This window comes from Danio rerio, chromosome 6 (assembly GCF_049306965.1).
Source record: "Danio rerio strain Tuebingen ecotype United States chromosome 6, GRCz12tu, whole genome shotgun sequence".
NCBI lineage: Eukaryota > Metazoa > Chordata > Actinopteri > Cypriniformes > Danionidae > Danio > Danio rerio.
Window position 1 is genome coordinate 28,490,561 of NC_133181.1, and position 23,593 is coordinate 28,514,153.

The window sequence follows — 23,593 nt, forward strand, 5'->3', positions numbered from 1 at the left end:
TGTGAAATGAAGGGGAAAAAAAGCCAAAATCCATGAACTGTGTACTGATAAAGTTCCTGTTAAGCTCTGAATCAATAGTCTTTTCTCATCCTTCCTTTAACAAACAGGTGATGAATCCCCCCTTGTAAGGGAGATTATTGGATTAATCAGAAGAACATTCACTTATTAAAGTTCACTCATTTTCTGTCATGATCAGTCCCACACCCACTCGTACTCTGTTAGCGTTTGAGGGAAAAGGCGTGATCATGTTTTACCGATCCAGCACAGAATACTGTATATTGGTTATTGTTTCGTGTCAACATCGATGCAAACAGGCAGAAGATCTAGACAAATAGCGAATCATTTAAACGACTCTGAGTCAAATCTTTTATTTAAAAATCAACATTTTTATACAAGGTGAGTTTACAGATTTAACCCTCAGCTTGATGTTTTTATTCACTTAGGGCAGTGCTGTATACCGTATGAAAGGTATTTTTTTTAAACTCATAATAGGTGCTCTTAAATGCTGTGTTCACAGCAGACACAGTATGCGCAGATAAATCGCGCTATTCGCACGTAAATGGACATGTGAACATTTTGAGTTTACTAGCTTTATTCGTGCATCAAATCCACTTCATTCACGCGTCAAATTCACTTCACAACAGATGTTGATTCGCATTATGGGTGGGGCTTCTGTCTGCCTGGTGACTCTAGTTTGATTGCTAAATGGCTAACATGGATTTTATTGAGAAAAAGCTGTGTTTATGTGCTTTAGAAAGACTGAAAAACAGTGTAGCTTCATTTGGAGCCGTGTCTGAGTCCACTAAATCCATTCAGAGGTGCACCCAGCTCTGTGAGTTCACCAACTCCTTTAGAAACTATACCTGGAAGATGAAAGCTTTTAGCGATGCTTCTGACAGCCGAGCGCAGTTTATATACTGTTGTTGGTGTCAGCAGGAGGCTTTTCTCCTGGGACACCACAAATGGCATATGTCATAATCACGCACCCGACAAGAGCAAGCTCCTGACTGGTTAACATGGCGCGGATGTCCGCTGAAGTTCATAGTTTTGAACTTGAGCGATTAGCACACTAAGTGTGTTAATCGGGCCAAATGCTCAACTCACACTGCTTCATTCACACAAATTGCGTCATCGCATATCGCGCCTCAGGAAGTTTGTTTGTGTCTTTGCAGTGTCTTAACATGTAAATCACTCACACTAATGCTTCTTCCGTTTCTGGTGTGAACACAGCATTATAGTGTGTTTAGGGTAGTTAATTTGGTGCAGACCATTGAGAAATAAATAAATTAAAATTATAGGTAATTTAAAAAACAAATATTCCACAAACCTGCTATGGAAACAGCTTTTTCACAGGTCACCTGGTGTATTTAGTCACATGATCATTCTTTAAAAAGGTTAACTTGTTAATAAAGGATCGGCAGCAGAACCACCCCTCACTTTGTCTTCTTAACCAATCACTTACTCCCCAAAAACTTATTTGAGGCAGAACAGCCCTCTAGCACTGTTCTTTTAGTTCTCTCCAACCTACTCTCCCTCCCTCTATTTCCTCACTTCCCATTATCAATCCTATAACCCTCTCTTCCCTCTTAAGTTGAATTGTGGGGTCCAAGCATTTTAGCAAAATATTACAGAGATGGTACCCCCACTCTGAGTCTCATCATCGCAGAACACTTGATCAACCTACCTTTTCACTGTTTATCCTCTTATTTCCATTTGCCTTCATCCCACTGTTCCCTTACCATCCCTTTTATTCCTGCATCCCTACAATAAAGTCTAGCTCAAAGTGTGGCATGGTTCAAGCTGGTGAAATTAATGCTTTACATATGCTTTTATTTGTAGAAACTGGCTCCACTAGCTATGGTGCTGCAAGAGCTACAGTAAAAGAAGCCCTGATGCATTGCACAACTCATAAAAGTTGATCTGGCATTTTCAATGCCTGAAAGGAATCGTAATGAGAATGTAGCTCCTAGGAGAGGAAATAGGAAATACATGTATGCTGTATGCATGAGCACATTTTAGGGTGGCATCTTGTGACATCCCATCCTGTTTTCCTTTCACTTTATGCATTCATATTTGACATGAATTTAAAACCCACACCAACATTGAGAGAACATGCAAACTCCATACAGGAAAGCCACCTAACCCAACCAGGTCTCAAACCAGCAACCTTCTTGCTGCCCTGAAGATGAATTCTATCAATAATGTTTGCCTTTTATAAATAACCTTTTATCAACTATTAGTGTATTGCAGTAATAAAGCTATGTTGTTTAATAAAGATAAAAGTTTTCTGGTATTTAAATAACAGCCTGACTTGAGTATTTCAACATTGCAATAGTGGAAGGCCAAGACTCCAGTAAACCTGAGAGGCAAGTTTGGCTGGAAGTGCGCTCCGACCTAATCCCACCCTGACCCAACCTCTACCTCCTCATCCTCTTCCTCCAGAGACCCAAACTCAGACCTGCATTCCTTTCTCTAATGCTCTACTTAATCAGTCAGTGTGCAAAATATGAAACGTACGGCAAACTGGATTCAACCCAACACTGATGAGAGTGTAAGTCATGTTCTGTCGGACCAATCTCGAGGCTGAGGTTTATACTAATGCATGATTTACAATGAATTCGCTGTCCAGTTGCAAGCCTGATCGTCGAACAGAGCTTGGAGGAAATTTCAGCCTGTGCTGCTAAAAAACAAAGTCACATTTAAGTGTGGCTGGTCAACAGCCCCTTGTGGTTTGTATCAACTTCCTAAAGTGGACACAGTGATTTACACAGTGTGTCTATCAGTCGTTTAGGACTGGTGGTTGGTCAGCGGTGTGTTGATGACAAGCCTGCTGTGCGCAGCATTAGGTTATAAATAGATCTTTAAAGCCAAGTGGCCATTGGAACTCATACGTATCTGTCGCTTGTTAAACAGCCACAAAATGACCTGCCACCAAAATGGAAATACGCTCCACTTCACCAAACGCTAAGGTCAGCTTATAGCCTTGTTTTCAAAAATCTGTAAGTGATTTTGAGGTGTACCACTACTCTCCTGCAGCCATAAGGCATTATGTTTTTGAGCACCTTACATTTGTATGTGATTTATCTTTACGGATTTGGCCATTTGCCTCTGCATCAAATTTCTGCTGTCAAACAGAGTAGAAGAACGCTGGGAAATAAAATGCGTGGCATAAATAATGCTCTAAATTTATATCCTCTTCTTCTGAGGAGCAATCGAGGCTCCTGGTGAGATTGGGACAATAGTGCAAAAGTCTCCTTCAACCCTCATCTTCACAAACTTTTCTGTACTCTATTTGGAAGACAAATCACCCAGCTGGCCGGTCAGATTTCACAGGGCTTTTCTGAGTCCTCAGCTTTGATTTGAGACACCTGTCTGCGCTCCGAGCTGTTTCTGATTTGGTCGCTTTTCAGATTCTAGTGAATGATACTCACAGGTTTTGACATTTCCACCCCACCCTAATTGTCCTGCTGCTAACATCAGTTATATTATCTTACCGATCAAGGCAGTTTGCAGTTACAGAATACAGGGGGTGGTCCATAGACTGAACCTGACACCCCGAAGCATTGTGGCTCAGGGTAAGTCACACCTCTTCATTGTATGGGAAAGATGGGAAGAGGTTGAAGGCCTCTCAGTTTTCTCCAGCTGGAGGATCACTGCAGGCCCTTGAGACATTAGCACAATGACACCAGACATGTGACTCGTCGACTCATAATCCAGTTGTCCAGATTGTGAGTGAGTGATCGCTGAGTGTTTACATCTGAGTGAGAGCAAAAGTTCAAGGGTCATATAGAGCACTATAACAGAAAACACTGATTTATTCACTTTGATTTGGTCCAAAGTACCAGGTGTCTGTATTTCCTGTAAAATAAAAGGTCACCTTTTTTAAGGAAGAACAACTCATGATGATCACTGGCAATACAATGAATACATTCATAAAATCATTCATTTTCCTTTGGCTAAGTCTCTATATCAGAAGTCACCAGAGAGACCATGGGCGTGGTAGTGGGGGGGAAAGTGGACCTGACTACCCAGGGCCCCGTCTAGGGAGAGGGCCCTTTGAAATCCCACCAATTTTTTATTATTATTATTTTTTTTTGTAGCCTACTTCGAATTAATTGGCCCCTCCAATTGATGTCAATGTCATTATTTATTTCAAAATATATTGATACATATTGATATATATATATAAAATAATAAGTTTATTTTAAAAACTTTCTCCACTTGATTAATCTTATTAAATTATAGCTTTGGATGGATTCCTTCATATTTTTTGTATGTCACATCTTATGTTCCAGAAATTGATTTTACGGCAGCACTTCTCATGTTGCCAGCCTTGTTTAGTGAGAGACTTCAACATTTCGTTGTGCTCAGGTGCGTAAGTTGTTTTTTTTGTTTGGTATATGCTGTGATACATGCATTTTATAATTCTTGATATTCTTTATATTAGGATGGCGCAGTGGCTTACAGCAAGAAGGTCGCTGGTTCGAGCCTCGGCTGGGTCAATTGGCATTTCTGTGAGTAGTTTGTATGTTCTTTCCATGTTCGTGTGGGTTTCCTACAAGTGCTCCTGTTTCTCCACAAGTCCAAAGACATGCGCTATAGGTAAATTGGGTAATCTAATTTGTCTGTAGTGTGTAAGTGTGTGTGTGTGTGTGTGTGTGTGTGTGCGTGTGTGTGTGTGTGTGTGTGTGTGTTTGTGTGTGTGTGTGTGTGTGAACAAGTGTGTATGGATGTTTTGTAGTACTGGGTTGCAGCTGGAAGGGCATCTGCTGCGTAAAACATATGCTGGATAAGTGACGACCCCTGATTGATAAAGGGACTAAGCCGAAAAGAAAATGAATGAATGAATGAAATGTATATTAGTCTTTTTAACTGTTATAGCTTTTTTTCCAAATCAGATTTTAATAATTTTACTTTCTATGCATGTTGATTTTCTCTTCAACAGTGATGGAGTGACTGATATGAATGTAATTATTGCTTTGTCATTTACAGTGTACCATCTTCACCATAGCCGACAGTTCAAGTACAGGGGGACACCGCCGACTGGAAAACTGTGTTAACAAGACGAGTCGCAGCAGTCTTCAGAGTTGATGGGATTGCGATTGGCCGGGCGTGGTGTGGACGAATATACATTTTTGACATCTCCATCTCATTTAAAGAACACCTTGATGTTTCTGCAGTGTAATGTTTTGAATGAACTGTGGATGGTGACAAGCCTCGACCTACTCCAGTTATCAGAGTGAATAACCTTGTTTTTTGTTTTTCTATATGCTCTTGGATAATCACAATCATCAAGTTAATTCAGCACACTGCTCTCATTCATGCATGAAGCAAATTTTTTAAATAACAAAATAACTGGTCCTAATAATTATTGACTATCAAAGAAGATTTTCCAGCTATGCAGAGTGCCTTACATGTCATGTTTACCAAAAGCATAAACATATTGCGTTACAACAAATTACACACTCCACTTGAGGAAGTTGAGGAGGAATCTACTTGTGTTTTTGGTTTTCTGCACTGTTGAAACAATTTCAAGAGAAACACTGTCTTTGTTCTGAAATACAGAGAAAATGTTAATGACAAATTATTTATTATGATTGAGTATTCTGGCTAAAGACAAACACTTTGGACTTTATAAAGTGCAGGACTTGATGTAGCCTGTGTAATGTGTTTATAAATCTTAAACAGTATTCTAAATAGAGGTACAAAAATTGTACTCTTTAGGGTACCACCCCAGTGATGGGCTACTTGTACCCTAAAAGGTACAATTTTGTACCTTTTTTTTCCGAGAGTGTATGGACTCTTTAGCTTACCCAACTGACCTATAGCCCATGTCTTTGGACTTGTGGGGGAAACAAGAGCACCTGGAGGAAACCCATGCAAACACAGGGAGAACATGCAAGCTTCACACAGAAATGCCAACTGGCCCAGCCGAAGCTTGAACTAGCGACCTTCTTTTTGTGAGATGAAAGCGTTACCCACTGTGCCACCACACCGCCCCAAATAAAATAATATAACAAAATGATTTGTTACAATGCACTTATTTTATACACACGTTTTCATAATTACATTGTTTAGCCCACCCTTAAAGGTAACCTAGAATGAAAATCTGGGTATACCAAGGCATAGAATATTAAAAGATCAGTAGGCTATATTGAAATGGATATATACTGTGAGCCTTAGACAACAATGTTTCCTTGTTTTCATGTAAATTCCAAGAGTGTAAAACACCTGTGGACAATGGGCCAATCAGAAGACAAAACAAACTGTGGCTAGACTCAAAGGCCATACAATCTGCAGTTGCATGAACTCCTAATTTGGGTCGTTCATCCGGACCTGACGAGCAGCCATGTCATCAAGCCCTGAGATCATTAATATGCATGCTGGTTCAAAAAGCAACAACGCTTTTTAGTGAGACAAAATTGAGCATTTTCCTCCCTTCGTTATTTTGAGCATACATTTCACTTACTATGTGTGTGAGACTTTTATTTTAAAAACGCGAGCCAAGTTGATTACTGCGCGTTACTGGCCAACGACATGTAAAGTCTTGATAGGATACACAGCCGGCCGGACGTGCGATATGCACATCAATATAGCAGATTTTTTTTATGACATTCTATACAATAATTAATATTTTTACAGTACTGAGATGTTTGGGTTTAGGGTTAGGGTATTGGTAAACGTTAAAAATAACATTTATTGGGTAATTTAATAGATAAATAAATAATACCTGGTACAACAACTACTGTTTTTACTTTACTGTGACAGATGTGTTTAGGGTTGGGGTAGGGGTGTAGGTTAATAAAATACAATTAATGGGAAATTTAATAAATAACATAAATCATTTTCATTACCTTCCGGCCGCAACCATATCTGACCTAGCAACAACCGCAACAACAGCACAAGACATGTTTCAATATTGCCCCAGGACGCAAAATGCAAGGTACATATATTATACATATTATACATTTATTGATCTCCGCTCTGAAGAGGCATAAGTTATGTTTAGTTACATCTTTTGTTAATTTTGTTAATTAATCATATTTATTATGAAATTTGATGCTAATTTTTTAACAAACATTCTGCTCAAATCTCATATGTTTATGCAGAGGTTGATAATAATTCCTAGCAGTGTTTTCATTTTACTACAGCTTCAAATTACAATGCCAAACATCTCTATCAGTCTCTTTTGTCAAGGTTAATTATATTTCACCTTTATTAACAATTACGACATTAGCCATATATGGTCAATCACCTTCTGATTCTAATGGTATTTTATGGAGTAATAAATGTATTTCTAGAGATGTTTTGAACTTACCGAAGCCATACATCTACTATGTAGATATCAGAAAACAATTTAGCTTAATAAACCATGGCAGTATATGGCACCTTTAAACCTACCCGTATCATCAGACTTGTCCCCTAACCTTATCCATAGCCCACCTTTATGGTGTTGTGCACTACAATATGACCACAATAAATAATAATAATATTTTTTTTTAATGTAAGTACTAGTAGTGAAGGCCTCCTAATAAAGTGGGGCCTAAATTGTTTTTAATGGTTCACGTATAAACCTAAAACTGAAAAGCCAAGCATATTTAGACTATATACATAAGTTGTGTAACGGATCACAAAAGCTTGGATCACAGTACGTTTTTTGAGTTGGTTCAGACAATTTTTCGGATCAGCACAAAAGGGATCAGACAAAAGTCAGTTGATTTCCATTTATTTACCAATTCCATTTATTTCATTTCCATTTAATATGATTTTTTTTTCTTGTTCAAATTAATCATACAAGGCTGTGCTAAATATTTTGTCCAGTGTTCATTTGTATTTAATAAATATAAATTATATACTTTTATGAATTATATTTATTGAATTATATACTACACGAATTAAATTATTTGCCCTTCAAGGTTTAATGTTTAAGACTTTGGTAATTACATCCAAATTAAAAGATTGTAATTACATATGTACTGCGTATATACATGTATAAATACACAAATACTGTACATGAAATTTACAATGAAGCGTTTAGGTTTAAAAAATGCTATCTTGGAGGTAATTACAATATAACTACATGGTAATTAAGTTTGTAATAACGTGTACAGTGTATATTTATGTATACATCACTGTAATTAAACAAATACCATTCATGCAATATACAAAGAAACATTTACATTTAAAAATATTATCTTTGGTGTAACTACAATAAAATTACAATATAATGACACAGTAATTGTACACAAGATAAAAGTAATTACATGTGTGTATAGCAATTACATATTACCTCTCAGATAACATTAAATAGTTTACCAATGTAATTACAATGTCATTACATCCAAAATAAACGTTTGAAATTACATGTACTGTGTATATTTACATATAAATACACAAAGACTGTTCAGTATTGTACTAATATACAAAGAAAGGTATTTATAAATAGTATCTTGGCTGTATTTATAACATTATAGCAATGTAATTACAATGTAATCACTTAGTAATCACAATGTAATGACACTGTAATTGTACACAATATAAAACTAATTGCATGTGTACTGTCTAAATGTATGTATACAACTGTAAAAAATACTCTAAATGCAATATACAAAGAAACATTTACATTTAAAAATATTTTCTTGGATGTAACTACAATGTGATTGCAATGTAATGACATGGCAATTTCAGTGTAACAACATAGTAATTACATCCAAGATAAAAGTTTGTAACTACATAAGTACTGTGTATATTTATGCACACAACTATAAATAAACAAATACTATACATGAAATAAACAAAGAAATATTTTAGAATGTAATCACATATGACATCTTGAGGCTGATTTATACTTCTGCGTCAAATGCCGGCGTATGCTACGGCGCTGACGCATAGCCCTTCGCCGTGGCCGTCGGCGTGGCTGACGTGCACTTCTCAAAATTTGTAACTACACGTCGCAACGACGCATAGAGCAAGCTCTATTATTGGTCGGCTTGGTATCGCTGACGAGTCTGGGCGGGACCGAGAGCCGCGCGAATGGCGCGAGCGATTGTTTACAAGTGTGGAGTCCCGTGAAGGAGCTCTGGATGGAAAGTTTTGTTTTGTGTTTACCTCATAGTTAAAGTTGTTGCACGTCCGCCGGTTCCTGCCTCAAAATGAGCGAGTTTGAGTCACATGTACAACCAGGAAGTGTTTAGGAAACGCAAAACAGAAGCAAAGAAACTCGACACAGAGGAACATTTACACATCACTGGCAACTAGCGTTTTGGAAGTGTTAATGCAGACCAACAGAGATAGCGCGCAGAAGTATTAATGCACAGCTGCGCGCGTTGCCTGTGCCGTGAGTTACGCCGGTCACTTGACACAGAAGTATAAACCAGGCTTTACATGTCTACTGTGTATATATATATGTGTGTATATTTATGATTTACAAATACTGTGCATGAAATAAACAAAAAAAATTTACAATACTATCTTAGATGTAAAAAAATAAAATAAAAAACAATGTTCTAACAATGTAATTACAATGTCATAATGTAGTAATTATAACGTAATGACATAGTAATTACATCAAAACAAAAGTTTGTAGACCTCAGATTAATAAAGGGACTAGGCCGAAAAGAAAATGACTGAATGAATAAAAGTTTGTAACTGCAATGTAATGACATAGTGATTACAATGTACTGTAACAACACAGTAAATACATCCAAGATAAACGTCTGTAATTACATAGGTACTGTGTATATTTATGCACACGACTATAAAGAAACAAATACTTTACATGAAATATGCAAAGAAACATTTGCATATATTATCTTGGATGTAACTACAGCGTAATTACAATGTAAAAGCCAGTAATTACATACAAGATAAAAGTTTTTAATTGCAGATTACTTACATGTGTACTGTGTATATTTAAGTATAAACTATAAATACACACTGTACATTACATATACACAGATACACATTGATAGCTTCTGGGATGTGTTTATAATGTAATAGCAATGTAATTATGTTCAAGATAATAGTTCGTAATTACATTACATCTGTATTTTGTATAATTACATAAATATCTAAAAATATACAAATACAGTACATGAACTATACAAAAGAAGCATTTACCTTTATAAATATTATCATGGTCGAAACCATCATAAATTTACGATGTAATTACAATGTAACGACAGTCATTGCACACATGTACAAACATGTTTATAAATCAAGATTAAAGTTTAGTTACATATTGCTTACATTTTTAAAGAATTGTTTCTTTTTTTAACAATGTAAAATGTTACATTTCATCTCAATGTCAAAAAAACGCTTTTAAATCATCACATTTACACACATTTTCAGTTTCTGCTTAATTTAATGTGGTGTAGCATTATTTAGTTGACTCTAATTTTGTGTTTCTTTCTAGTCTTTCCCACTTTCCCCCATGGAGCAATCCGGTGAAAAGACAAAGAAAGCTGATCCTGATTGGCCCTCGTGCAAAATGCTGATTGGCTCAAAGAAAGAACCTTATAGAGCCAAGCCAGAGTTTGACTTTGTAGATAAAACTTTTTTATATATATATATACACAATCTTAAAATGTAAACAACTTATTAAAAAAACACAATGAAAATAAGCTGTCATTTAATATGAATAAGTGAATAACTCAATTTTGACAAAAACTATCAGATAGAACCTTATAATTCTAAGGTGAGAGTATGCAAATATCATTTATCATTCATGTTGCATGGGTTTCAATTGAGATCATGATCTTTTAATGGTTAATTGTGACGCTTTACACTGAATGCATTAATGCAGGCTAAACAAACAGTGACAGAAAACACCTTTAAGTGATATCCTAAGAAAGCAATTTGAAAAGTCACACTCTTGATTGTTGTAAATATTGGATTGACCCACAAGTTCAAAAGAGTTATTAATCTTCAGGGCATGTGCGTTGGTTGTGATCTGCATAGGTCACGGATCAACTGTGATCCATTACACCCCTAATATACACTATACATATACACAGTATGTAAACGTAAATTCACAATATGCTGAATGTTGATGAAATATTACCATGCAAACATTTCAATTTGGACAAAATTGACATTCTATTACATGAAATCACTTCTGTAAATTACATTTGATGCAAACACCAAAATGGAACTTTACATTACTCAAGGCCTATAGATTTCCTATCAGCATAATTATGTGTATGAATCTTTAATAGTAACATATGTCATTTCTTTTTGAGAAACAACAAATTATAACAATTATCATATAAAGACCCATTAATTCGGTATAACAGTTTTCTATGAATCACCTGACCAAGTAATGTCGAAAAAATATAAACACACGAATAACATCAATTGCCACCGTTCACATCCGTAGCTGTTTTACTGTCAGAAAGTACTTTTTTATAATTCTCAGCATATTCAATAAACAACCAGTATGGAAAACACAGCAAGCATGTGGTTATTCCAAGCTAAACTGTTATGGCAAATCTCTTTTATTCTTTTTTTAACATATTTGACTTTTTCCGCCACAGGTCAAGACTTTGAAAAGAATGAAACTAAAGTGGGTTAATTTAACTTGGCAACAGGTTAAATCAAGCTATTCAATGGCGGCCAGCTTCACGTTGGTGAGCTGGGCCAGCCAGCAGTGTCACGGAATGTTTTTAAGTGGCCAGCTTTGATGTCTGGTGTGCGGGAGAGACTGCGCCCTCTATGCGCCCTAACATTTGTGCTTCGCTCCGAGGCCTCTGTGATCCGAGTCAGCGTATGAAAGGGAGAGCGATAAATACAGAGAGAAAGGGAATAGAGAAGGAAAGAGAAAGGACTGTAGAGCATTGTAATTAGTTGCACCTGTTTCCTTTAACGCGGCTCCGGTTTCTCTGTACAAACGCATGTAGATTAGGCATCAAAGTGCTTCTCTTCAATGCTCCCTTTGTTGGCAGTTGTCAGGGAAGCAGCCTGCAGAAATGTGTGACCCGAACTGAGCTCTGGAACTCAAGCACAGAGACCCACAGCCGTGTGTCCTCTTCACCGCAGGACAGCAAGCTTCTGCTGGGTCGCCACTAGACTCCGCTCTGTCTCTCATGACGTGTGGATACAGTGATGCTTTGTTGTTGGTCTGACTAAGAAAAATCTTAACAAGCTGTGCTGCGGGTCTGTTACTTGCTAATAAAGTTACTTAATGGGTTGAAATGTAAATAAACACATTTTTGATGCACTTTTCAGTCAACTTTGTAAAAACAATGATTACTGAATTCATGTTAGGTTATAGGAATGGTTCACTCAAAATTTCTGTCATCATTTAAGCCTACTCACCCTTTACTTGTTCCAAATCTTAATGATTTTCTTTTTTCGGATACACAAATGAAGATATTTTGAAGAAATTCAACTCTACTTAATTTTATTTCTAAAACACTTTCAACCAACCACAAGGGGTACCAAAGTTTTATACACAACACATGATTAAAAGCTAAAGAAATTGTGTTTTCAGTGACCTTTGAAATGACTCCAAAGTAGATGTTTTTGAGTATAGTGGAAGATCATTTCAAATTCTTGGAGAAGCTCTGTCTGGTTCTTGAAACCGGTTGGTTATAGCTGTGCGATATTCTGCAAATAACAACACTCGTACAGCCTCTTCACACTTCACCCTTGTGTACTACTCGCACCCACATACAGCGACAAGCAGAGGACACTACTGTTTGACCATTATATTGCAGCTGTTGGACAATTTAAAGTACTTTTGAGCTTTTTTTTTTTTTTTTTTTTTGAGAATGTAGTTGTTTAGTTGTTTAGAATTATGCAGTTTATTTATAAGGATCTCACTTACCTGATCTCTCTCTTTTGTATGTTGTAGTGCTGTATTTATACCACAAAAACTGGTAGTGTTTGCGTTACTTTGGCTTTTTCGGGGTTAATTATTGTGAAATCTCAATTGCAACGTAGAAATACTGAGATATCTCTGTAGATTGATGGCATTTCATGCTGTTTAGCCTTATCATCTTAAAATGTGAGCAAAATCACCTGTTTTGCCATCACTAGATATTATACTAGATAATCATTCAAACACTAGCTCTAAAGTGACGTTGGTGATGTAGCAACGGTTTCTGCTGTGCTGACATCAGCTGCAGATGTGAATAAATGGTGGGAAAAAAATAGTTCCTCATACAAAAGGGTTTTTGAGGCTCTCTGTGTTTTTTTTTTTTTTTTTTTTTTTTTTTTATACACATGATTATGCTGTCAAACTGTTGTATACATGCAATATCACACTTGTAGCAATGCTCAACCTGTGGCCTCAGGTCGCCTCCCACCAGTGCTGATATACAGCCCTATCTCACTGCTACTCAAGTAATATTGCCCATATATATATACATACACACAGTTGAAGTCAGAATCATTAGCCCCCCTTGTTTATTTTTTCCCTCAGTTCTGTTTAATGAAAGAAGATTTTTTTTAACACATTTCTAATTATAATAGTTTTTCTAAACTCATTTCTAATAACTGATTTATTTTATCTTTGCAATGATGACAGTAAACAATGTTACTAGATATGTTTCATTTCTATAGACACTTCTATGCAGGTTAAAGTGAAATTTGAAGGCTTAACAAGGTTAATTAGGTTAACTAGGCAGGTTAGGGTAATTAGGCAAGTTATTGTACAACGATGGTTTGTTCTGTAGACTAGCTAAAAAAAAAAAAAAAAACATAGCTTAAAGAGGCTAATAATTTTGTCCTTAAAATTGTGTTTAAAAAATTTAAAACTGCTTGTATTCTAGCTGAAATAAAACACAAAATACTGCTAATAATTCTAACTTCAACTGGGGGGTGAACTATCCCTTTAATTCGAAAGTTAACCCAGAGTTTGAATTTGTGCAGTTTTTAGAGTGTACGTATACTTTTAGCACTATTTGCCTCAAGTGACATATTTATAAGGCTTACTGCAGTATTTGCATAATTTCTACATTTACTGTATGTGCTTCTTCATATATTTTTCTTTTTATTCATTCATTCATTAATTTTCTTGTTGGCTTAGTCCTTTTATTAACCGCCAACTTATCAAGCAAGTTTTTACGCACCAGATGCCATTTCAGCTGCAACCTATCTCTAGGAAACATCCACACACACATTTACACACACTCTCATACACTACGGAAAATTTAGCCTACACTGTAAAAAATTTGACCTTAAATTCACAGTAAATTACTGGCTAATAATTGCATTACTTTCACAGTAAATTACTGTATGTAAATTCACATTAAATTATTGTGAAATTACAACAATATATTGTAACTTTACAGTAGATAACAAAGTCCGTTACTGTGATTTCACTGTATTATCTTGTAGAATTAATTATATTTTACTGTGAATTTGCAAAACGATTACTGTGATTTAGCAGTAGGTTGCAGTTTAAATACCTGATTTAACTGTAAAGTTACAGTTATATCCCGGATTACTGTAATTTAACAGTTTGGTGCTCTAAAATTTCAAAGCAATTTTAGGTCACACAAAAATGAAAATTCTATCTTGATTTACTCACCCTCAGGTTGTTCCAGCTCTGTTAAAAATGATTTTTTTTTGTTAAACACAGGAATAAACATATCAAATATTCCTTTTTGTGTCCAAACAACCTGAGGATGCGTAAATGACGACAGAATCTTCATTTTTGGGTGATCTGAGAAGACTCTAAAATCAAAATAAAAACAAACACACATACATTTTACAGATTTATTTAACAGCTTAATGACATCTGTGTAAACATTTCAGAAAACTTTCAAAAGGTGAAAGTGAAGCCTCAAAAAATACTATAAGAACATATTAATAAAAAAATCTGACATCATATGTAGCTTACATATAAAAAGCAGTGCTTCAGAGTGCGCACTCTCTCTCTCTCTCTCATTATATATATATATATATATATATATATATATATATATATATATATATATATATATATATATATATATATATACATACATACACACATGAGAGAGAGAGAGAGAGAGACAAAACTTCTTGCTAAATTAGGCAGTCGTCTATTCAAGGTCAATCATTTTCCTGATAATTTTACACACTTGCTGGTTGATGTGTCTTCTCTGCTTCTTTGACTTCGTCTGTCTTCCATCTCCAAACTGGTGCCCAAAAAGCACCTATAAGCAAAAGGGCAGACAAACAGTTAGCTTCATACAACACTACTGGGACACTACTGCTGCACTACAGAGCAAAATTATTGTTAGCTCAGTTTGAACATGCTGACAATACTGTAGCTCAGTCAAACTGCAATCATTTAAACAAAAACATCTGAAAAACATTTCCATCACAAACACACAATCAACAACAGTCCAACAACAAATAGTGGTTTTAATGACCTAGGCAGAGCATTTTAAAACAGTTGATTTGATTTACACCTTCTGTTTACAGACTATAATCTAACGCTGGGTTCACACTTATTGTAAAGTTAACACATGCATCACAGCACTTGCTCTTGAATACTAGCAGGATGTTTCTTGCATCAAGCTAATTTTTCATGATTTAAATATTAGGAAAATTTTGCAAAAAAAACTTGATTGAAGTGATACAGCACTTGTGTTGTATTCATTTCAATCAAGTTTTTTGCAAATATTCCAAATAGTTTTCAACGTTTTTTGAGTTTCACTTAATCTGTGCTGCCCAGTAAAAATTTCCCACTATTTATGCATTTGCAATGACTAGCATGTAATCCACTCACCTGAATAGGTAACTTCACATATGGTATAAGAGCCCCATCCTTTCAAAGACAGCTTCCCCTCTGGTCTCCAGCACAGACAAACAAATTGTGTCTGCAACACGGCCCTTTATAACAAGGGGACAAGGGGAGTCATGACTTGTGCTCCTATACATTCCTTGTTTAACCCCCCCCCAAAACAAGCCCTCAGTTACAATATTTATTGTTGACATTACCTTAAATTCCAGAGTGCAAAAGGCATCTTCAGCATACTTCAGTTTCAGACCAGATCCAAAGTCAGTTGTGAAACCCAGGTGAGGTCCCATGACCACTCGACCCTCCAAGGAATAAGACTAAAAGGGGGAAAGAAGGACTAAATTAGAGGTGTTTGTGAATAATTAAATTTGTTTGTAGAAACAAAGTTGACATTCCATGCTCTGCCTATTAAAAACCAAGCAAACAAAAACACATGCCCAGTAAAATTGCTAATAAAAATAAAAACTATAGTTTAAAAAAATCTTTGTCTAATATTTACCACTACTGGAGGTACTGGTGGAACTTCTGGAAGAAGAAAAAGAGTTTGTACAAGAAACTGCTCACAACAAATCTGTGAAAAACCTGACATTTAAAAATCTAATAAAAATGAGGAAGGCATCAACATTACCTTTAATAATCAAGCGATGGTTGATTGGTAGCATCAGTGTTTCAACATCAATGGCTGTGGCTGCAAAAAAATATGAATATAATAAGAGTAGAATAAGAATCAACCTAACACACGCACACACACACACATACTCATATATATATATATATATATATATATATATATATATATATATATATATATATATATATATATATATATATATATATATAGGTTTAGATTGTGATAATGAATTTAGGTTATATTTGTGTGCTCGGAATTTACTCACCTCACACTTCAGCTATTATCAGGTACACCTGAACACCAAAAAATAAAATCTACAGTTAGTGACAATATACAATTAGTTCTCATTAGTAAATGTTAGCACTGCATTAACACTAGTGAGAAATATACAATATGTACTGTGTTAGTGTTAGTTTAAAAGAATACAACTGAATTGTATTATAAGCCTCATTTAACGGTTAAGACTTGTTTCATAATGAGTTTAGTTTATTTAACTAACTTAACGTTAACGTTACAGTGAACAAAATTAACGTACATGATGGTGACTAACGTAACAGTAACGTTAACTTAAGTGAAGGTCAGAGCTTACCTTAACTTTAACGTTAGTCATTTCACCTTCACTTCAGTCTTGTACTGAAACAGAAAATGCAGTTAACAAGAAGTTAATTAAAGAAAATTCCCTATCTTTTTCCAGGAACTAACGTTAACGTTATGCTAATACCTCAGAAAACACTACAAGCACCATCTGGCGTCGTTAATTTCTTGTTTTAAAAAAAGGCGCGCTTAAACCCTGTACGTGCGAGTACAACTAAAGTACTCGGTAAATTCCTGTTAAATGACATGCACTATACAGAAATACACATACAACAATCATTTAACGGACAAAAGTCATATTTTAACACTTACCGAGCATGAATCCGTTGGGTGAAGAGACGACGCAAGCGTTGTCTTTGGTGATGGCGCTTGTTTGCGTTCGAGTCGAGTCAGTTCTGTTCAATGAATCGGCTCCTTTAAGTGAACAGTAAAGAGTCGAATTCGCCTGAAAACGATTCCGTTTTGTATAATATTGTAAGACGCAAACATATAATTCATTAATATTTCATCATATTGCTTGGTTCGTGTACTGCTTGTACACGAATTGCTTGTTCATGACTATGAGCTCATGAACACGTCTGAAAAAATATCTGAATCTGATTCAATGTAACACGAGTCCTGAACCGAAGCAGTGCAAAAGTAATATATTGATTGAAATATAAAGTTAATTATTTTCTTCGCCATTCAAAATATTACATATCTCTGACTTCAACAATAAGAATAAAGTTCGTTTGGAGTGTATTGAGAATTATTATTTTTTATTCCCAGGATTCATTTCGCACCAAGCTGCATCAAGCTGTAATGGTGGATGAGAAGGCACATAATATTATAAATATTGCTTGTAATATGTAATGAAATAAAGTTTTAACACTTTTTCATGCGAGAATGTAGTTCTTCAAAACTCAAATCTGTGGATTGTTAGTAAAGATTGTGTGTAATTTTAAGTGTGTTTTGCCGGTAGCGGAGATCTATGACCTCCAGGCGGTAACGGCGCTCATTACTCATGTATCCGCCGAGAGGCGCCTGTCTTCAGGCTAGACATTGGGACAATTGCCCCGTCTTCGATGGCTCTATATGCGTCCGAAAATGAAGTTTTTCATGCTAGAATGTAGTTGTTTTAAACTCTAATCTGTGGTTTATTTATATAGATAAAAAAAATAATAATTTATATATATATTTAATTCTGAGATTAGTGACCTCCAGGCGATGACAGGTGCCCAATACTCATGAAACCGTCTAAAGCAGACATTTACCCTGCCATTAAAATAATTGTTGGCTGTTTAACAGTCTTTGGTTTCATTAATTAATTACTTTTTATTCCAGTTTATTATGTTTTGGCTAAGCACAGTTGTTCATTAAATATTATTTCCTATTCTATGTTAACTGTATAAAATTAAATAAAGGTGCAGTACAACCAAAAAGATGTTGGTAACCAAATCGTTTTGGGGGCTATAACTCTGTTATTATCTGTTAAAAGTTCATTTGTATTAATTTCTACGTTGAGTTAAAAAAGGTTTGAATTTTGATAACTAACGTGCAAAAGATATATCCCTTTTCACAGTAATTTGCTGTAATCATGCTACCTGCCGTAAGTTCACAATAAAATTATGAATACAACATATTACGGTGAATTTTTCAGTTAAATACTGTGAAGGGATACTAATGTAATTTACTGTGAAAAATTACAGTAACTTGTTGTGAAAACCTGGAAATTTTTTACAGTGTACTCAATTCACCTGTACCGCATGTCTTTGGACTGTGGGGGAAACCGGAGCACGCGGAGGAAACCCACCCGAACGCAGGGAGAACATGCTAACTCCACACAAAAATGCCAACTGAGCCGAGGCTCGAACCAGCGACCCAGTGACCTTCTAGCTGTGAGGCAACAGCACTACCTACTGTGCCACTGCTTCGCCATTTTTCTTTTTTAATTGCTCTATGCAAGTGTGGGTTCTAATTTCTTTGGAGCCTGCAGAAAAGATATTTCATTGCCAGCAATTACTGCTGCATACTGTATTGTTGTGCATTTGATAAATAAACTTTGGATGCGTCCCAATTCATACACTACTATTTATCCTCTATTATGCAATATTTAATTAGTGGGTCTGTAAATATAGCGTTCTATTTTCAACATAAAAGTGTCCATATGGTAAATTATTGTTGTGCATGATAATTTTTCAGTGTATGTTGCTTATGTTTTAACATTTAGTTTTGATGAAATATATTTTATTTCTAAAAAGAAATCCAAAATACAGCATAGTTTTTTCAGTCAAGTAATTAAACAAGCTTAGCTTCATTTAGTCATGGATTTTGAGAAAAAAAGGGCAAACCCAATATTGTTTTAAATCTTTTAATTAAAATTATTAAGAAAAAGTTGTGTTTGTAAATATTTTACCCATATTTTAGTTGAAACAAACCAATATAATAACATTGTTATTATAAAGCGTTAATATGTCTTTAACTCTACACTTAAACTTAAAAAAATAATAACATGCATACAAAAATAAATAGATAAATAACAAAATAAATAAATAAGTAAATAAATAAATACTGTACTCTGAATAATGTGATGTTTAACTGTTGAACTATTACATATTCAACAAGGAACTAGTGACACCTAGCGGCTGATACACGTAAGTACTAGAGAAGTCGTGTATATGTATGTATGTATGTATGTATGTATGTATGTATGTATGTATGTATGTATGTATGTATGTATATTACTATAGTGCTGTGCTGTGCGACAGCACTACCTACTGCGTCGCTACTTTTGGGTCAACTATACCTTCAATATACTTAATATACAAACACAAAATATGTACACATTATTCAAAACAAAACTATATTTGTTATATTTGACTAGCATCAAAAGTCTGTGTTAAACCTAACCTTTAGCAACTAGCAACAGATTAAACTTATGAACAATCTTAAACAATCCCATCAATTCAAGCAATACTGACAACAGCTCTGGCAGAAATGCAGATCAAACCATGACAGAAACTCCTGTATTTCCTATTCATTCTTCCATTTTGCTTTAACTGTTTCTGTCTTAAACACCCAAAAAATCCAACTATAACCTGTATTATTTGGTTGTATTTTAATAAAGAGAAGTAATTTACAATATTATTATACCTTCACTTGAGCAACAAATGCAACTGGGATCTAAGGCTTATGCACAGACCTTTTTTACCATTTGCATAAAACATTTTCTTTTTTCAAAAAAGAAAGTTTGAGGAATTTAAGAGCCAACCCTACTTCTGACCTTGTCTTAATGAACAGTTTACTTTAGCCTACATGACAACATTTGCTTGATTCATGCATACCAACAACAGTATAATTAGCTCTAATTTCTCATCATTTGTGTGGCTCATAATTTATATGAATGCTGAAAAATCAATCAGTGTTCTTTTGAAACTAATAAAGTTAAATATGACACATTAAGCAATAACTAATTAACTAATAATTTCAAAAAACTTTTAAATTGCTGGGAAATTTACATTTATTGAGGATTTAAGAATGTCTATCATCTGGTGAAGATCATTATCAAACTGCAAAGCATGTAAATATTTTAAGGCAAGTATTTTTTATTATTATTGTTTATTAATTTAATTATTATCATTACTATTATTATTTATTTTTGTTACTGAATAGTAGCGCAGGTGAATGCTGTGAGTGATTTAAAGCATGCAAAAGGATGCAGAGGGGCTGAGGGCTACTGAAACCAATTTGCATGGAGGTTATTTACCTCTAACCAAGGCAAACTGGAGAAAAAAAGTACTGTGTGTCCAGCAGAGATTGTAATGACCAATGGCGAGTGAAATAGTTGCCTGTGTTCTGCATTTCATTTTTTTTTTTTTTTTGTCTGAAAATAGCTGCACTGTTCACAGACTTTAGCAGCACTTGATGCATGATATACGTGAGACATGACATAAATCAAATAAATTGATTTGTGTGGCTTTCCCTTTCACACATTATTCATATAATTATGTCAGTAAGTGTATCTTTTGCAGGAAATTTTACCTTTTTGTGCGAGAAGCTTGTCCTCAACCAGAGCACTTATTATCATGTTGTTGAAATCCAGATTTTGTTCAAAAAGAAAAAATATATAATTATGCAATTATATGAGCCATTGGTATTCTACGAAAAAAAGAAGTGAAATAAAATAAAGTAGGTGAAATCGCTCCAATAAAGATTACTTTTAGGCCATGGTTGAAAAATATTGACAACCAATCAGAATCACAATCATCTTGCCAAGATTTTGAAAGATAAACCAACAAAATATTAATAATAATAATAATAATAATAATCCTACTGTAGCCAACCAGGTCTGAGCTGGTATTGAACCAGCAATTATTTGTATGGGAGACGGTTGCTTTATCAAAGAGGTTAAAGACCATGGCTTCTAGCCTCTGTTGCTAGAGTATCTTTAGAGGTCAAATGCTACTGCATTTTGTTTAAAATTATAAATTATATATTAAATTAATTATATAATTTAATATTAAATTAAATTAATTATAAAAGATATGTTCTACATAATTAAATTTGTGTAGTATGAATAAAATTCAAACAATTGTGCATTGTTTTCTCTTGGTTAATTCCAAATGGGATATATCACCCTCCAAAGAGGTCCTTGGAGTTAAAACAATCATGGCTGCTGTAGTGATGTGTTGTTGGCCACAAACTGGCCACTTTGAAGAGCCCTTTAGAATGAACAAATGATATACACTATGAGCTCTCATGATTCTAGGTGTCACACACTGCATTCAGAAGGGTTCATCTAACTTTTTGAAGGGATTAGGACATACTGTACATGTAGGGATGACCCTTTGCAATTGAAACGCATTGACGACCTACCGGGTTAGTTGCATGTTATTCAAATACCCTCCCCATGGTTTTATGAGATTGTTAAAAGTTCCCATTCCATAGTTCTATTATTGTACTGTTTTATGAACACTAATGAATTGACATACTACTCTGCTCTTAAACTGTTTTTTGCCCTCTACGCAGTATGGAACGTAGGGTGCTTTCACACCTGTAGTATACATTCTTTTGAGGTTAAAAATGATAGATGAGCATTTATTAGTTATTTTGGCTCAGTTTCTCACCAGACAGACTTCTCTAAAACAAACCACTTGAAATGAACTAAAAAGTCACATGATAACAACTACATTTGTCTTTGGGCAGAAAAATTTCCGCAACCCATGGAAGTAAACAAAGATCAGAAGAAAAGTCAGCAGGCAATATGGACCTCCTCACAACTCCACATTTGCATGTCGCAGCTGACTACAGCCTGTTTAGTCTAAAAAAGCCAAGTACTTTTTGCATTCAGGTCAGTGCAATGTCGTTTCACTTTCTCACCTGAACAAAAAATATTTAAAGTGAATCAAGACCACCTCTTTAAGCAGATCTTGGTACACTTGTTTGGTCTGCTTTTGGTGCACACCCAAGTATTAATACCTCTTTTACACCTGCCTAAATGAACCACACCAAAAAGGCTGCAAGTTTTTCTTGAATAAATGAGTCCGCAGTCACACTAAAGTTTGAGCGTGGGAAATTCTGTCATACGGTGCTGCGAAAAAGGGCGGGATTAAACAAGATGATTAGACATTAAAAAAGTGAGCGATTGGTCCATTTTTTAAATTTCTGTACAGAGAGGTCATATTCTGATCCTCGATTGGTCTCACACTGTCAAGTGATGCGATTTTGCAGGTCAGAGTTCCCTAAGCTTGAACTTTCCAATGCACCAATCGGCAAAACTTGACGCATGACCTTGCGTTTCTGGTCTAACGCAATTGTGTGCATATGAATGGAAGTATATGGGGAATTGTTTGTCTCTTTGGTTACTCATGATTTACACCTGATTTCTACTCTTTTCTCCCTAATTTAGGTGGGTGTATTTGTACTCCCAGATTGCCCTTGAAGCCCTACTCACACTGTGCAATTTCAGCCATTGTCTAAAATCTGTGGGTCTTTTATAACTGGTAGAGGTGGGCAAAAGGAGGCTTCATGAAACACTGAAACAGTTAAAGCAAATTTGTCAAAGCTTTGAAACGTTTCGAAAACCATCTCTACTGTGAAATCAAGTGGTCATTTTTTTATTGTTCTGGAACAGCTTCAGCAAAGAAACAGTTTAGCAAATTGCAGTTTAAAATTCTATATTGTAAAACTGAGACTTCAACTGATATAGTGAAGCAGTGAGAATTCCAGACTAGCATTCTGAGATAATGGGTTCAAAGCAGGGTAATACAGCTATAGATGTTAGTTTTTTAAGGCTCTGTTTTTGTAACATGTTTTTTTTATCATTGGTCTGACATCTAAATGAACACAATTGTGAATAAATATGTCTTGTTTCGGTAATAATAAAAAAAGTAACATTATTAAAATACATAATTTCAGAGTATTTGTACAGGCTGATACTTGAACTCATTTGTAGCACAGTTACTCTATGCACATGCACAGTCCACTAGGCTACATGAGATAGGATTTATTTTTTTCAACCCTTGCAGTCAAACGCAGATTTGCCAGGTCTCGAATCGCTTCTGAAAGGACAGATGCTTTGAATCACTTTAGTCACATGACCTGGGGCCTCATGTATCAATGTACACCAGATTTTACATTCACGTTTGGATTTACTA

The 23,593-nt window shown here is 35.2% G+C and overlaps 1 protein-coding gene and 2 long non-coding RNA genes across 3 annotated transcripts in view; 1 reads left to right on the top strand and 2 right to left on the bottom strand.

Moving 5' to 3' along the window:
- Positions 1-23,593, top strand: part of kyat3.2 (kynurenine aminotransferase 3, tandem duplicate 2) — an 808,856-nt gene that overhangs the window by 754,596 nt on the left and 30,667 nt on the right. The gene's annotated exons all lie outside the window — the stretch shown is intronic.
- On the bottom strand, positions 15,006-16,056 carry LOC141386273 (uncharacterized). The gene is made up of 3 exons (XR_012407961.1): positions 15,934-16,056; positions 15,722-15,825; positions 15,006-15,143 (listed from the first exon to the last, which is right to left on the bottom strand). It is a non-coding gene; the product is annotated as an uncharacterized lncRNA (long non-coding RNA).
- Positions 16,233-16,718, bottom strand: LOC141386275 (uncharacterized). Its single transcript, XR_012407963.1, has 3 exons — positions 16,630-16,718; positions 16,362-16,421; positions 16,233-16,258 (listed from the first exon to the last, which is right to left on the bottom strand). It is a non-coding gene; the product is annotated as an uncharacterized lncRNA (long non-coding RNA).